The following is a 14,062-nucleotide window of genomic DNA, read 5'->3' on the forward strand; positions in this document are numbered from 1 at the left end:
TATAAAAAGGAGGATTTTCACTTTTGTGAGGATAAATGGCTTTTATTGATTTAATAAATATTCCATTTATTTTCAACTTTTGTCTTTTTCCTTTTTCCTTTAAATCCTCTTTTCTATTTTTTTTAATTATTTTGTGAATTATTTTTCCCCTTTATATTATTCATTTAGGTCCTTTTCTATTTGATAGTTGATTTGATTGATTAATGATCTAATGTTACCATTGACTTTAAAGTCTATTATTTTCGTTTGACTTAATCCTTGATTTTGCATTGTTTGATTAAAAAAATTATTGTTTTAAGTTTTTGCCAAATTTTGGATGTCTATAATTATTTTAGTGTATACCAAGTCATAACATATTATCAGTATTAATCAAGTTCCTATGTTTTTATTGAGCTACAATAATTTTTGTAGATTTTATGTTCTATGTTGACATCTAAGGGATTTGGGATTTATTTTAGTGGTAATTGATTCACACATCCTATCTCAGTTACTCCTCTTATATTTCCAACAATTTATAACAAAGATTTTGGTGCTTGTAGACAAGGTTTCAAGGACCTAAGCTAAAGATTAGGATACCTTACAATAGAGAGATTCCTAAGCTTAACAAAGATAACTTCAAGGCATGGTAGGAACTTATGAAGTCTCATCTGGAAACCATCAATGATTTAGGTTTGAAATAGTTGGGAAATTCTTACAAGGCTCCTACTAGAACATTGACTATGGAGGAGATTGCTGAAAAAAAAAATCATAACATTATGATGATTGACATTGCATTAGCTCTTAACTATGTTGAATTTGATGAGGTCAAAGGATCTCCTACTACTTATGACATTTAGACCAAACTGAAGGATATCTATGGAGGTAATGATAATGTGAAAGAGCCAAAGAAAAAAGTTTAAGAGTTCAATTTGATCAGATGAAGATTAGAGAGGATGAAATTGCACAATATGTTGAGAGAATCAAAGCTAGTGTCAATGTAATCAAAGCCTTCGGAGGGATAATTGAAGATATAACAATGGTAAGCAAGGTACTCATAATCCTTTTTCCTAGCTAGGAAATTAGACTGTCTGCTATTCAAGAGATGATATGTGAACCAAATAACAAGATAACTTTTAATATTCTAGTTGGAATTTTGACTGTATTTGAGCTAGATAACTATGATAATTATACTCCTAGTTCTAGCAATCTTGAGTTAGCATTTGAAGCCAAGTTGTCACTCAAGAAGAAAGCTAAAAAGTCTAAATGAAAAGAATCTAAAAGTGAAAAGGAATATAGTTCTGAAAGTGATCTTGAAGCCATTGAAACATTGCTTCCAAGAAGGTATCCCAAAGACAAAGGAAAGTACAAAGGTAAAATTCCTTTGATCTATTTTTCTTGTGAAGAAGTTAGTCACATTGCTGCAAGGTTTCCAAATAGAGAAGACAAAGATGAAAAGAAGCACAACAAGTACAAAGGAAAGAAGGATTTCAAGACCTTAAAGGACTAAAAAGAAAAAGGTAAGAAGTCTTGTTTAATGGCTAAAGATTTAGATAGTAGTGACCATAGTGAAATGGTCTATATTATTGCAAAAGAATAATCTGATGATGAAGTAAATAAAATGGAACTTATTTCTCATGTTAGCAAAAATGATACATGGATTATTGGTAGTGGTTTCTCACATCATATAATTGGTGATAAAAAAAATTTGAACATTTGGAACATTATGATGGTGGAAGTGTAAAATTTGGAAACAATGAACCATGTTGCATAAAGGGAAAAGATTGTATCTCACTATCCAATGAACTTAGATGTGATAATACTTATTGGGTTGAAGGACTAAAGAATAATCTACTGAATATGGCATAGTTGAATACCATTGGATTGAAGGTGGATTTCATGAATGGTAAGGACAAGCTACTAGATAGAAAATGAAATCTAGTTGGGTCTGGTAACCAAACAAAAGGTAACTTATTCTACCTAGATCTTAGTGGAAGTTGATGTTTCATTGCTCCGGTAGAAGAAAGATGGTTATGAAATAAAAGGTTGTGTCATGTGAACTTTGATAATCTGGTCAAGATAACCAACAAAAAAAGAGTGAGAGGTATTCCTAGTTTGAGGAAACCTAGGCCTATGCAAAAATTATCAAATTGGTAAGATGGGTAAGACAACTTTCAAAAGTAAGAACTATTATTCTAAAGAAGCCTTGGAGTTGGTTAATATTGACTTATGTGGAGCAATTAGTGTTGAGCGTTATAGTGGAGACAAGTACTTTATTATTTTTGTTGATGATTATTCTAGAATGATGACTATAATGTATATAAAATATAAGTTTGAAGATTTTTGAAAGTTGAAGTGACATCTAGATAGAGTAGAGAAGGAAATAGAAAACAAGCTAAAGTTTTTGAGACTAGATAGAGGTGGTGAATTTGTTTCCAATGAATTTAATGATATACGCACTAAAAAAGGAATCAGAAGACAAGTATCAACCCCTAGTACACCACAACAGAATTTTATAGCTGAAAGAAGAAACAAATCTATCATGGATTGTGAAAGAACTTTGATGATAGAAAATAATGTTGCAATAAAATACTAGAAGGAAGCTATTAGTACTATAGTGCATACCTTGAACTAAGTATAGCTAAAGAAAGACTCAAATCAAACTCCTTATGAACTATGGTATGGCTACAAACCTAATGTGAGTTACTTGAAAGTATTTTTTAGTGAATGTTATATTCACAAAGAGAATAGGAAAGGTAAATTTGATGTCAAAGGTGATGAAGTTATATTCCGAGGATACTTTAGCAGAAGTAAAGCATATAAATGTTTGAATTTGTCCACTCATAAGATCTTAAAAAGTGTATATATGAGGATTGATGAATTTGTAGAAAAGAGTGAAGAAGAGAGTAGCAAAGAACTTGATACATTTCCAAATCTAATTGGAAGTCAAAAAACTTCACCTATCGATTCCCCAAAATCTCTAGAAGTACTCAAGTTGCATCCAGTGTAACCTAAGTCATAGTTTGAAGGACTTGAGTCACAGCCAAAGTAGACTAAGTCTTAAGGACCTAATTCATAGATAGTGGGACCCAAGCTTGATAAAAAAGATTTGACTAGGATAGTGGAACAAGTTATAAATCCAAAGTACCTGTGTTGGTAAGATATGTTAGAAGGCACCATGCACCCAATCTGATCATTGGAGACAAGTCAGATGGTAGAATGACAAAAAACAAATTGAAAGTACATGTTTAAAATTTACTTTCTTGCTAGGACTTTACTTGCTTATGTTGCATATAATTAAAATTTATTGAATAGATATGAAATCTGCATGCTTGAATGGAGTTCTTGATGAGAAAGTTTACATAGAAAAACTAAAGGTTTTGTAGATCCTAGAAAAAGGGAGATGATTTGTAAACTACACAAAGCATTGTATGGTCTCAAGCAAGCTCCTAGAGCTTGGTATGAAATACTTCATAACTACTTGATAAAGATTGGTTTTTAAAGGACAAATGATAACAACAACCTATATATCAAAGAAGGACCAAACAAGAAGATTGTGTTGACAAAAATATTCATGGATGACACATTGTTTACTAGAAATGATGAGTTATGAAAATTATTTTTAGAAGAAATGAGTAAGGAATTTGAGATGTCCATGTTTGGAGAGATAAAATTCTTTGTTGGATTGTAGATTCAATAGAAGAAAGATGGTATCTTCATTACTCAATCCAAATATATCAAGGATATATTAAAGAAATTTGGAATGGACAATTTGAGACCAGTTGGAACACTTATGTCTACTAGATCTAAGCTTTCCAAAAATGATGATTCCAAAAAAGTAGATCAGACCACATACATATCGCTGATTGAAAAATTGCAATATGTAGTGCACATAAGGCCGGATATTGTATTAGCAATCGGTGTGGTTGGCAAGATTCTCAAAAATCCTAAAGAAAATCATAGGGATGGCAATCAAGAGAATCATAAGCTATCTAAAGGGTATTGAGGAATATGGATTATGGTACAAGAAAGGAGGTACTTATATTTGAAATCCTTTATTGACGTTGATTGGGCAGGAAGTGTTGATGATAGGAAGAGCACTAGTGGTGGAGCATTCTTTCTCAGTAAAAGACTAGTGTCTTGGACAAATAAGAAGAAAATTTTATTTTCTCAATCTACAACAAAAATAGAATATGTTGAAGTAGTAGTTAATTATTGCAATATTTTTTGGTTCAAGCAACTATTGGTAGGTATGAAGGTAGAGATCAAGGATCTAGGGGTTATCTTCTATGATAACACTAGGATAATTAATACATCAAAGAATCCTATGATGCATACGAAGACCAAGGACATTGCAATAAAATATCATTTTCTAAGAGAATTGGTGCAACATAAAGAGGAAAGATTGGAATATGTGAATAATAAAGAAGAAATTGTAGACATATTCACTAAGCCATTTCCTAAGGATGCATTATTGTATCTAAGAGGTAAGTTAGGGATTATTCACCTATCTAAAGATCACTAAATGAAGTTTAGTGATGCATCAACTAGTGTATTTTGAAGATTGATCAAGTTGATGTAGTATTAAAATAGAATATTTCATATGCATTTGTACATGAGGTACATTGATATTTATTGAATATTGTCTTTGGCATAAGATGTCAAAGAGGGAGAATATTCTATTATATTCATAGAAATTTTATAAAGAGGAAATGTTTTGTGATGTGGGAGAGTTTGTGAAGAGTTAAGTCATATATTAGTTAGAGATTTCAAAGAGGAAGAACTTGGTCTAAAATATTTAGAGCTAATATCAAAGAGGGAGAGTTTTCTATTAGAAGAAGTTGTTGAAGACAAAGTAAACAGGAGAGTTTGCTAGTAGAGGGAGAAATTGAATTCAAAGGGAGTTCACACTAATAGAGGGAGTTCTCATGGATGAGAATTAGAATAAAAATAGGGATATTCTCCTTACTATTATTTTTATCTAAAATTTCATTGTATTATGGCATGTTGTGTTGCCATCAATGCCAAAGAGGGAGATTGTTCAAAATAATTGGTTAATTGTGTATTATCTTTGATGCTATGGAAAATGTCATATCTTTACCAATCAATGTATGTTGAACTCACTCGGGAAATGAAGAAAGTTTCCTGTGTTTGTCAAACATTCCAATGTTTGATAAGTAGGAGATAATTTCCATAGCAAGTCAAATTGTGATGTGAATATCAGGATTTAACTGTGGAAATTATCTCCTACTTATCAATTGATGAGCTTAAGGGGCTTTCTAATGAATGGTTCATAAGGCACAACACTTGGTGAAGGTTTTGCAAATGGGGTTGCAAGCTTTGGGTTTAACTATGGAGGAAACTCTGTAGTTAAGCGCGCTCAGGCTGGAGTAGTACTGGGATGGGTGACCTCTTGGGAAGTCCCGGTGTTTCACCCCTGTGAGCATCACCTAGATCCAATGAGTGCTAAGTGTTCCATTTATTCTCATGAGAGATGGATTCATGTTGAATCACTACTGATGAAACATGGGTCAATGAGTTTGACTCAAAATCACACAGTTAAATCCTGATATTCACATCACAATTTGACTTGCTGTGGAAATTATCTCCTACTTATCAATTGATGAGCTTAAGGGGCTTTCTAATGAATGGTTCATAAGGAAAAACACTTGGTGAAGGTTTTTCAAATGGGGTTGCAAGCTTTGGGTTTAACTATGGAGGAAACTCTGTAGTTAAGCGCGCTCAGGCTGGAGTAGTACTGGGATGGGTGACCTCTCAGGAAGTCTCGGTGCTTCACCCCAGTGAGCATCACCTAGATCCAATGAGTGCTAAGTGTTCCATTTATTCTCATGAGAGATGGATTCATGTTGAATCACTACTCATGAAACATGGGTCAATGAGTTTGACTCAAAATCACACAGTTAAATCCTGATATTCACATCACAATTCCAATGTTTGCCAAGTTCAGAAGGAAGTGTCTACCATGTTCACTCAAGCATCGAATAGAAGTTTACAAAAGTTGAGTGTTAATTGAGATCACTTAGATAATAAAGGAAACTTGGATGGAACCAGTGCTACCTAATCTCACTTGGTTACCAAAGGAAATTTGTCAAGATGTAGTGTTAACTGAGAGCACATGGTTAACATAGGAAAATCATTTATGATTTAGTGTACCTAACGAGTAGGGTTGGCTAACGAAAGATTTTCTTATATTTTCATAATGAATTTAATGGACTTGTTTATTATTTCTAGTTGAATGACAAGATGAATTTTAATTATTCTATGTTGTAGTCAAGCTGACTTGACAATGGATATGATATTTAAGTATAAGGGTAAGTGGAAGATTGAATGTGTATGAGTACAGGGAAGAATAGAAGATGCTAAGAGGAAGCAAATTAGAAGGATAAGAAGAATATCCTTGAGGAGTTGAAAATATATTTTTTATTAGAAAGGATCAAGTATTTGACATAGAATTGAGATTTGAAATCAGCAATATAGTTGCATCAGAAATCAAGTCATCTCATTATTACTCTCCAACCATTGTAGCAGTGATCTAAATATCTGAATAGAGTTGGCTTAATAGCTATTTTTAAATCCTCTTAAAAGGTGGTATTTCTAGATTTAAGTGTATTAAGACCTCTAACAAGGCCACTCCTAATAGTGTGATTAAATCATCTAGTAGGGTCACACCTAACAGTGTGTTTTGTAACTTTTTATAGGGTTGGCTCCTAATAGAGCTCATTTCAAAAAAGTAAAAATTAGTAATTAGTTGCAATTGGTGGTTTTTTCCAAATTAAGTTTCCATGTTAAATCTTGGTGTCTCTTGTGTTTATGTTATTTATTTCATGTGTATGCAACTAAGATAATTAAGATGATGTAGGAGCATCCTAGGTATAAGAGAAATCTTGCATCACCCAAAAATATTTTCCTTTTGATATTTTGTATTTTAATAAGAATGAGTAGATAGGATGGTTCCTATTTATGTGAGGTTTCTATTTTTAATAAGTTTTTCATAGGAGCTTGAAATACTCTCATTTTCTACATGAAGGTTCATTTATAGTTGTAAGCCTACCATAAAAATCTCATTGCCCTAGCTTAAGTATCAAAGAAGTTATTGTGGATTTTTGGTAGAAACATTTGCAAAAAAATATCCTAGCTCATAGTTAGAGGCCTTAGAGTGCCCAAATGAGGCTCAAAAACTTGATGGAAGGGTTCTTGCATGGTTTTGAACCTATAGATTAGTAGCTGGCATTTCTAAAAAGTGGTTATAAAACTCAATTGGATCAATGTTCAGAGAGTTATTGCCCTCTAAAGTTGGGCTAACTGAAATATCTTAAATAATTGTCAAAGATGTATTTGGCCAACTCTATATATATATTGTTAGGGTCTGTTAGCCCTAGATATTAAGTTTCATTGTCTAGAACCTTCCTGAGCGGCATAAAAATTGCCTATTTAAGAAAGGCTTGAACATTATCTAGAACAAATTTGGGTGATATTTCATAGCTTGTCTTGCAAATTATTGTAATGAAGGTGTCCATGTGGGTTAGCATATTGTACTTGTGAGTTCAATAATTTTTCTTTACAACACAACTAAGAAGTCCATATTTTTTTCTCACATGTTTTATTGTTTCTTTGTTTTCTGTTATAGTTTATGGTATTAAGGAGACCACCCTTCATCATAAGGTTATCCAAAAATAATGTCCTAAGACTTGCATGTCAAGAATTTTTTGAGTTTAGTTGTTATTTTAGTGGTTACTGAGTTACAATATATTATTAGTATTAACTGAGTGCCTGTGTGTTTACTAAGCTACAATAATTTTTTTAGATTTTATGTTCTGTGTTGACATCTAAGGAATCCAAGATTTATTTTAGTGGTAATTGATTCACCCCTCCCCTCTTAGTCACTCCTCTTCTATTTCCAACAAGATGGTTATTTCACTATTAATTGTTGTAGAAAGAAAAATGATAAGCAACCTATGAATAATCATCAATGTAATAAAAAATCTCATGGTAATCAAACTTGTTATGCTTTTATTATTAGTTATAATGTTTCTAAATGATTAGAATGGATTGTGGATAGTGGTGATTCTCAAAATGTTAGATCTCATAGAGAAGAGTTTGATTCTTTGCAACCTAATCCTTCAAATATTCTAATTCAACTAGCTAATAATCATAGTTGTAAAGGTGAAGGATTTGGTAATGTTAGTGTTCGAAATGGAAAGTTACATGATCTTCTTTATGTTCCTTATTTGAAATATAATCTTCTTTCTATTGCTAAATTATGGCAAGATTATAAAAGTTGAATTTCATAAGGACATGTGCTATGTTATTTATCCTAACACAAGTTAATTTTTTGCTAATACTAAGTTAGAGAATGATAATTTATTTAAATTTTCTGGGTTAACCTCTTTAAGAAACCCTTTGTATGAAAATATTTCTTTTAATATGGAGCATGAAATGCTTGGTAATTTGAATTCTAATTGTATCTCATCTAATATGGTTGAGAATTTAACTCCTATTGTTCCATCTAAGATTTCATGTACTAGGTGCATGAGTGAAAAATGAAAAAAGAGAAAAGGTTATCAAGCTTATAATAATATTACTAACAAAGTAGAAATTACAAGAAATGTTTGTATTTTAGAAAATGATGTGCATGATTCTTCCAATGCTCAAAATGAAGAATTTAGTGGAAGTGGAAATGTGTTAGTGGATGACCAACCTCCTTCTCTAAACCCTACTCCTTGTATATCTACCTTTATTCCTTCTATTTTTCTTACAATGGTAGTGGCAATAATGATAATGTTGATACTAATGATTGTTGATCTCAGATTGGTTTTGATAAGTGAGTGTAAAAAAACTTAAGCTATTTACTTAGTTCATGCCAAATAAGTAACATATGTTTCTTAGAAAAAGATAGACCATGCCAAGTGACTCAAGTGTTGAGAAAATAGTGTATGCCAAGTGATTTAGGAGTCAACTAAATAGTGGATGTCGAGCAATATAGGTGTCAAGTCACAATAGAGAGAATAGTGTATGCCGAGCATTAGAGACTTTTGATGCTGAGTGAGATAGTTTTGACAAAAAAAATTGTAATGGCACAAACAACTATTTAAACCATTTTTTAGCCGACTTAAGACTAAATTATGATATTTTGGAGATAAGGATGAATCTCTAGTTTGATTCATTATACAATTACATGAAGCTAGTCACAAAATGGGAAGGTTTAAGTGGAAAAATATATGAATCTCAGCCATAGATTCATACCTAACCGTAAGTCACTAAGTATTCTTAAGGAGAATGAAACCCTAAACTCTCCAAGGAGTGTGTAAGGAATTCAAGGAGCGAAGAGAGAAGTTTGCATATGAAAATAGAGCATTCATAGTGACTTATACCTAATAGTATTTGTAAGCCTTTAATAGGGTAGATCTCTTACAGGGTAGATCATAACTCATAATCGAAACATTGTAACTTTCATTGCATACATTTTATTACTATAGTAGTGAAGATTTGTGGATCTCATCCCCACCCCAGTTTTACTTTCTCACTTGGAAGGTTTCTGGGTAATCATATATGTTGTTTCATCTACGAATTCTTATATGTTTACATGATTTAGATGTATGTGGTTTACAAGTTATTTCAGTTTATCTAATCAATGCTTGAGATGGATGTATGGTGAAAGTTTTATAGATCCAAATTTGAACTATTGATTCACCTACGCACACCCCTCTCAGAACTTTACATTTCTTATTGTAATTCTAGCAATTGGTATTAGATTATTGTTCTCTAAAAGAGAAGTTTTGTAACTTTGAGGAAAGATCATGAAATGGAAGTCTATAAAATGGGAAAGACCATTGAGAATTAGGAGATTGAAATACATCTCATTCTTCAACTAAATGAAGCAAGAGAAGCTTTAAAGAAGTCCTTGAAGAGAAGGAAAGAAATTGCTATTGAGGAGAATGACACACAATATAGAGAGATAGACACTACTAAGCTATTTTAGGATGAGGACTCCAATGAATTTGATGCAGTAGTTGCCAATACAATGGAAAAGAATAGAATCCAAGCTAAGGAAATTAGAAATCTCAAGTTAGAACAAGAATCACAAGCCATACTAGTATGTGAGGTGACTGACTAGAAGAAGAAAGCCATGGAAGTAAAATCCATGATTAAAGAAGACAAAAGATTTTTGGCCAATAGGCTAGAAGAAAAATCATCAGAACTAACCAAAATTTTCAACATGCAATTGGATACCCTAAGTCAAATGATGAACATCAACTATGAACAGAATGTCAAGGACATTGAGATAACAACACTAAAACTCCAAAATAAGTAATTGTAGAATGAACTAAAGAAAGAAAAGGAATACCCTAACCAAGATTTCCAACATGCAATTGGATACCCTAAGTCAAATGATGAATGTCAACTATGAACTGAATGTCAAGGACATTAAGATAACAACACTAAAACTACAAAATAAGTAATTGCAAAATGACCTAAAGAAAGAAAAGGAATTTGTTGAATGCCTCAAAAAACCAAATGAATCCATCAAATACTTTGAGAAACTATTAAGATACCCCATATCTAATAATACATCTAAACTAGGATACACAAGTACTAAAGAAGGAGAGTCATTCAAAAGTGTACAAGAAAGGAACAACAAAGGTGAGAACTCTAAACCTACTTGTCATAATTGTAGTAAGAAAGGACATACTACTAATGTGTGCAAGAAAAAGATTATAAATCAGAATGTTAAGCCTAAGAGCATGGTTCACTACTATTAGTGCAACAAGAAAGCTTATCAGGTGCATGAATGTAGAACCAAGGGCATGCATGTACACAAAGATTTGAAGGATATTGTTACAACTATCAAAAGTATGGAAAGAGAGCTTTTCAATACAGATCCAAACTCATCTAGTCATCAAACAGGCAAAAAAAGGTAAGGAATAGGTTAAAACCACAAACTTGTGTCACCCTTTTATAAAGCAAAAGGCTAACAGAAGTATAACTATTTATTTTCAATAACATAAAACTTGTAGTATTATTTGGAATTTGAAAATGAAGTAAACTAATGAAATGGGTAGAAATGGTTGAAGTTTAAGATTATTACTTTTAAAAATTATTTGTAATAAGAAATGATATATTCTTTTAATTTTTATAGATAATTTTTTAGTTGCTGAAAAATGCTCAAAATTAGGGGTTTAGTTCCCACCACAAAACTATATTGAAATAAAATTACTTCCATTTGAACTCAGACTATGTTATAGATAACACATATAGCTAGAACAATAAAAAATAAAAATTGAATTTAGACATATATTTTCTCTTTTATAATGATTCAAATTTCAACTTATCTGAAATTGATAGTTTTCATCTCCCACCACATTTTTCAAAAAAAATCTATTCTAACTAGAAAAAAACTATATGCTTTGAAAGAGGACTCTCTCCTCTAGAACATCATATAATTTTTAATTGTTTGATATGATTTAATATTTTTTCATTTCTCAAAATTGACATCTTTTCAAGTGTTAAAATATGTTCTTGTACAAGTTTTAATTACAATATAATATATCTAATTAAAACACTATAAACTCTATATGAAAATATTCTTGACTTTAAGCTCTACAAAATGGTGTTTATAGTTTACTAAAGAAATATAATAAAAAATAGTAAGAGTTATTGAAATTCTAATTTTCTAAAATAATTTTATTTCTTTAGTAATTGGATACAAACTAGTATAAAACATGCATTTAATAGACATTTCCAATTGGAAAAGTCTGAGACCATATATAACTTAGCTAGAATGAATTTATGTAGATCATATGTTTGAAAAAAACAATTTTTGGATAGAAATACACAAATTCAATCATTCTAATAAGTTAGCCTAAAAGGTGACACAACTTTGTACTTTTTCCCAACAATGGCAATTGTTATAAGTGGGATTATAATACAAGATATAGCTATCAATATTGTCAAGAATATGGACATGTTCCTAAGAATTATATTAGGACACACTTTAGTGGTAACTACAAAAGGTGGTTAAGTCAAACCACATGTTTTAGCTATTTGAAGATTGGTCACATTAGTAGATATTGTCCAACTAGGTCAAAGGCACCAAGTTGTGAATTTGATAAAGGAAAAGTCAAGGTAGATGTTGAACACATCAAAGATGAGATACATAAGACATGGAAGAAGAAAGATGATTGCAACACATCAAATGGAGAATGGATCACTTCATCCAATGTGTTAGATGATCACACCTCATCAAACTAGGCATTCAAGAGGTATGTGGGACTGATACTTAAATGCTATATCACACATTTGTTCCAAAAGGAGATAGTACTGAAAAGATTACATTAGCATAAATAAAGATGCAAGATGTTAGTATAAATCTAAGATAAATCTTTAAGTTTTCCATGTTGTTTTTGAGCATGAAATATTTCCTATGTGTGTTAAGTGAAATGGTAGTCAATGCTAAGCTTACAGCTATGTAAGCACTCAACATTAATTATAGGGGTTTCAAAGGGTATTTGATAAATTTTAGCTCATTTTTCATCATTTAAAATTTGAGAAAGAGAAAGCTGAGAAGAAGTTGATCTAGAAATTCATTCAAAGAAATTGTAGAGGACACTAGCCATGATCTCTCTAGTTTGTTAGATTTCATAACGTATTTGTCAAGAGCCAAGCTATTTAGTTTAAATTTTGTAAACCATAGTTTTATATTATGGTAGTTAGTTTGAAGAATATAGAAGGGAAGGAAGTTTTGAATGTTCAATTAGTGAGTAATGGAGTTAAGAAACCCATTTTAAAAGCTATTTCTAACATCGCTTACAAGCAAGACCCTTTTGGTGCATTATCGATGATTCCACCAAATGTGATAATAGTAAAAGATGTAAGAAAATGTTATAACATAAAGATTAGTAGCATTGGAGATCTAGAAATTAGAGAAGTATATGATAGATTATGTGATAATGGTGTTTTGAAGGAAGAGTTTAAAATCATTAAGAGAAAGAGATTAACACGAACCCTACATTTTCTAAATGTGTTTAAGACCGAATGGATAAGGATAGTGCTTAGCTGAATCCATGATAGTTCCTTATGACTTGATAATAGACCTATCAAAACTACTAAGAGAATAATCCATAGGGTTACTGGTTACCCAACCCTAGATCAAACTATGACATTGAGAAGTGATTCTAAGGAAGTGATTGAGAAAACCGCTAGAGTTGTCTAAAATAAAAGAGGCATGACAATAGATACAATCACTAATCCATTGCTAGATTTTTCTAGCAAGTTGATTTCACACAAATTCTATCAATCTAGTAGATTAAAAAATGTGCCCTTTATAGCAATGGATGTGGGTTAAAAAATTGTAAAGAAAGATCACACATATGATCTAGTTGAGCTACAATTCTAACAATTGATGAAGAACCTTGGAGCTGTCAGAAAGACAAAGCATGCACAATATAAATTTGGTTCCATACAAGTTTGTATATTCTCTTATGTGGAAAACACATTTCCTTCATTTGTCACTATGGGATGGAAGACCAATAGATCAGTTGTAGTGCAAATTAATAAATACATTGAGCAATTAGGTGAGAATTTTGAATCTTTAATGACAAGTTATTTTGAAGACTCCAAGAAGTCAATGAAGGAAAGAAAAACAATACTAGTATCCTTAGCTGAGAAACACTATGATGACATTTTCATTCTTGTGGATGCTGATTATACATTTGTACAAGCTGATACACCAAGGGTGAGATGGTTGAGGCCACTTAGTTATGAAATAAATGTAGATGAGGCATCTACAACTATAACAACTTTACTGGAAGAAGAAGTGGATGAAACTACAAAGTTATTTGGAAACTATGAAGTGGTAAAGTCCAAAATCACCATGGAACTAAAGATTGCTTTAGTTACCAAGAAGAAGAATAGGTTGGTGAAGAAACTAAAGTCCAAATTTTGTGAAGGTGATGAGAAGGAGGAAGAGGAAGAGGAAGAAGAAGAAGAAGAGGATGAAGAGGAAGAAGAAACCAAAGAAAAAGAACCTCTTGCATTAACTCAATGTATGGGAGAAGACTAGGAAGAG

Source organism: Cupressus sempervirens, chromosome 11 (assembly GCF_028749045.1).
Source record: "Cupressus sempervirens isolate cs-2001-9-10 chromosome 11, ASM2874904v1, whole genome shotgun sequence".
In the NCBI taxonomy this organism is placed as follows: domain Eukaryota; kingdom Viridiplantae; phylum Streptophyta; class Pinopsida; order Cupressales; family Cupressaceae; genus Cupressus; species Cupressus sempervirens.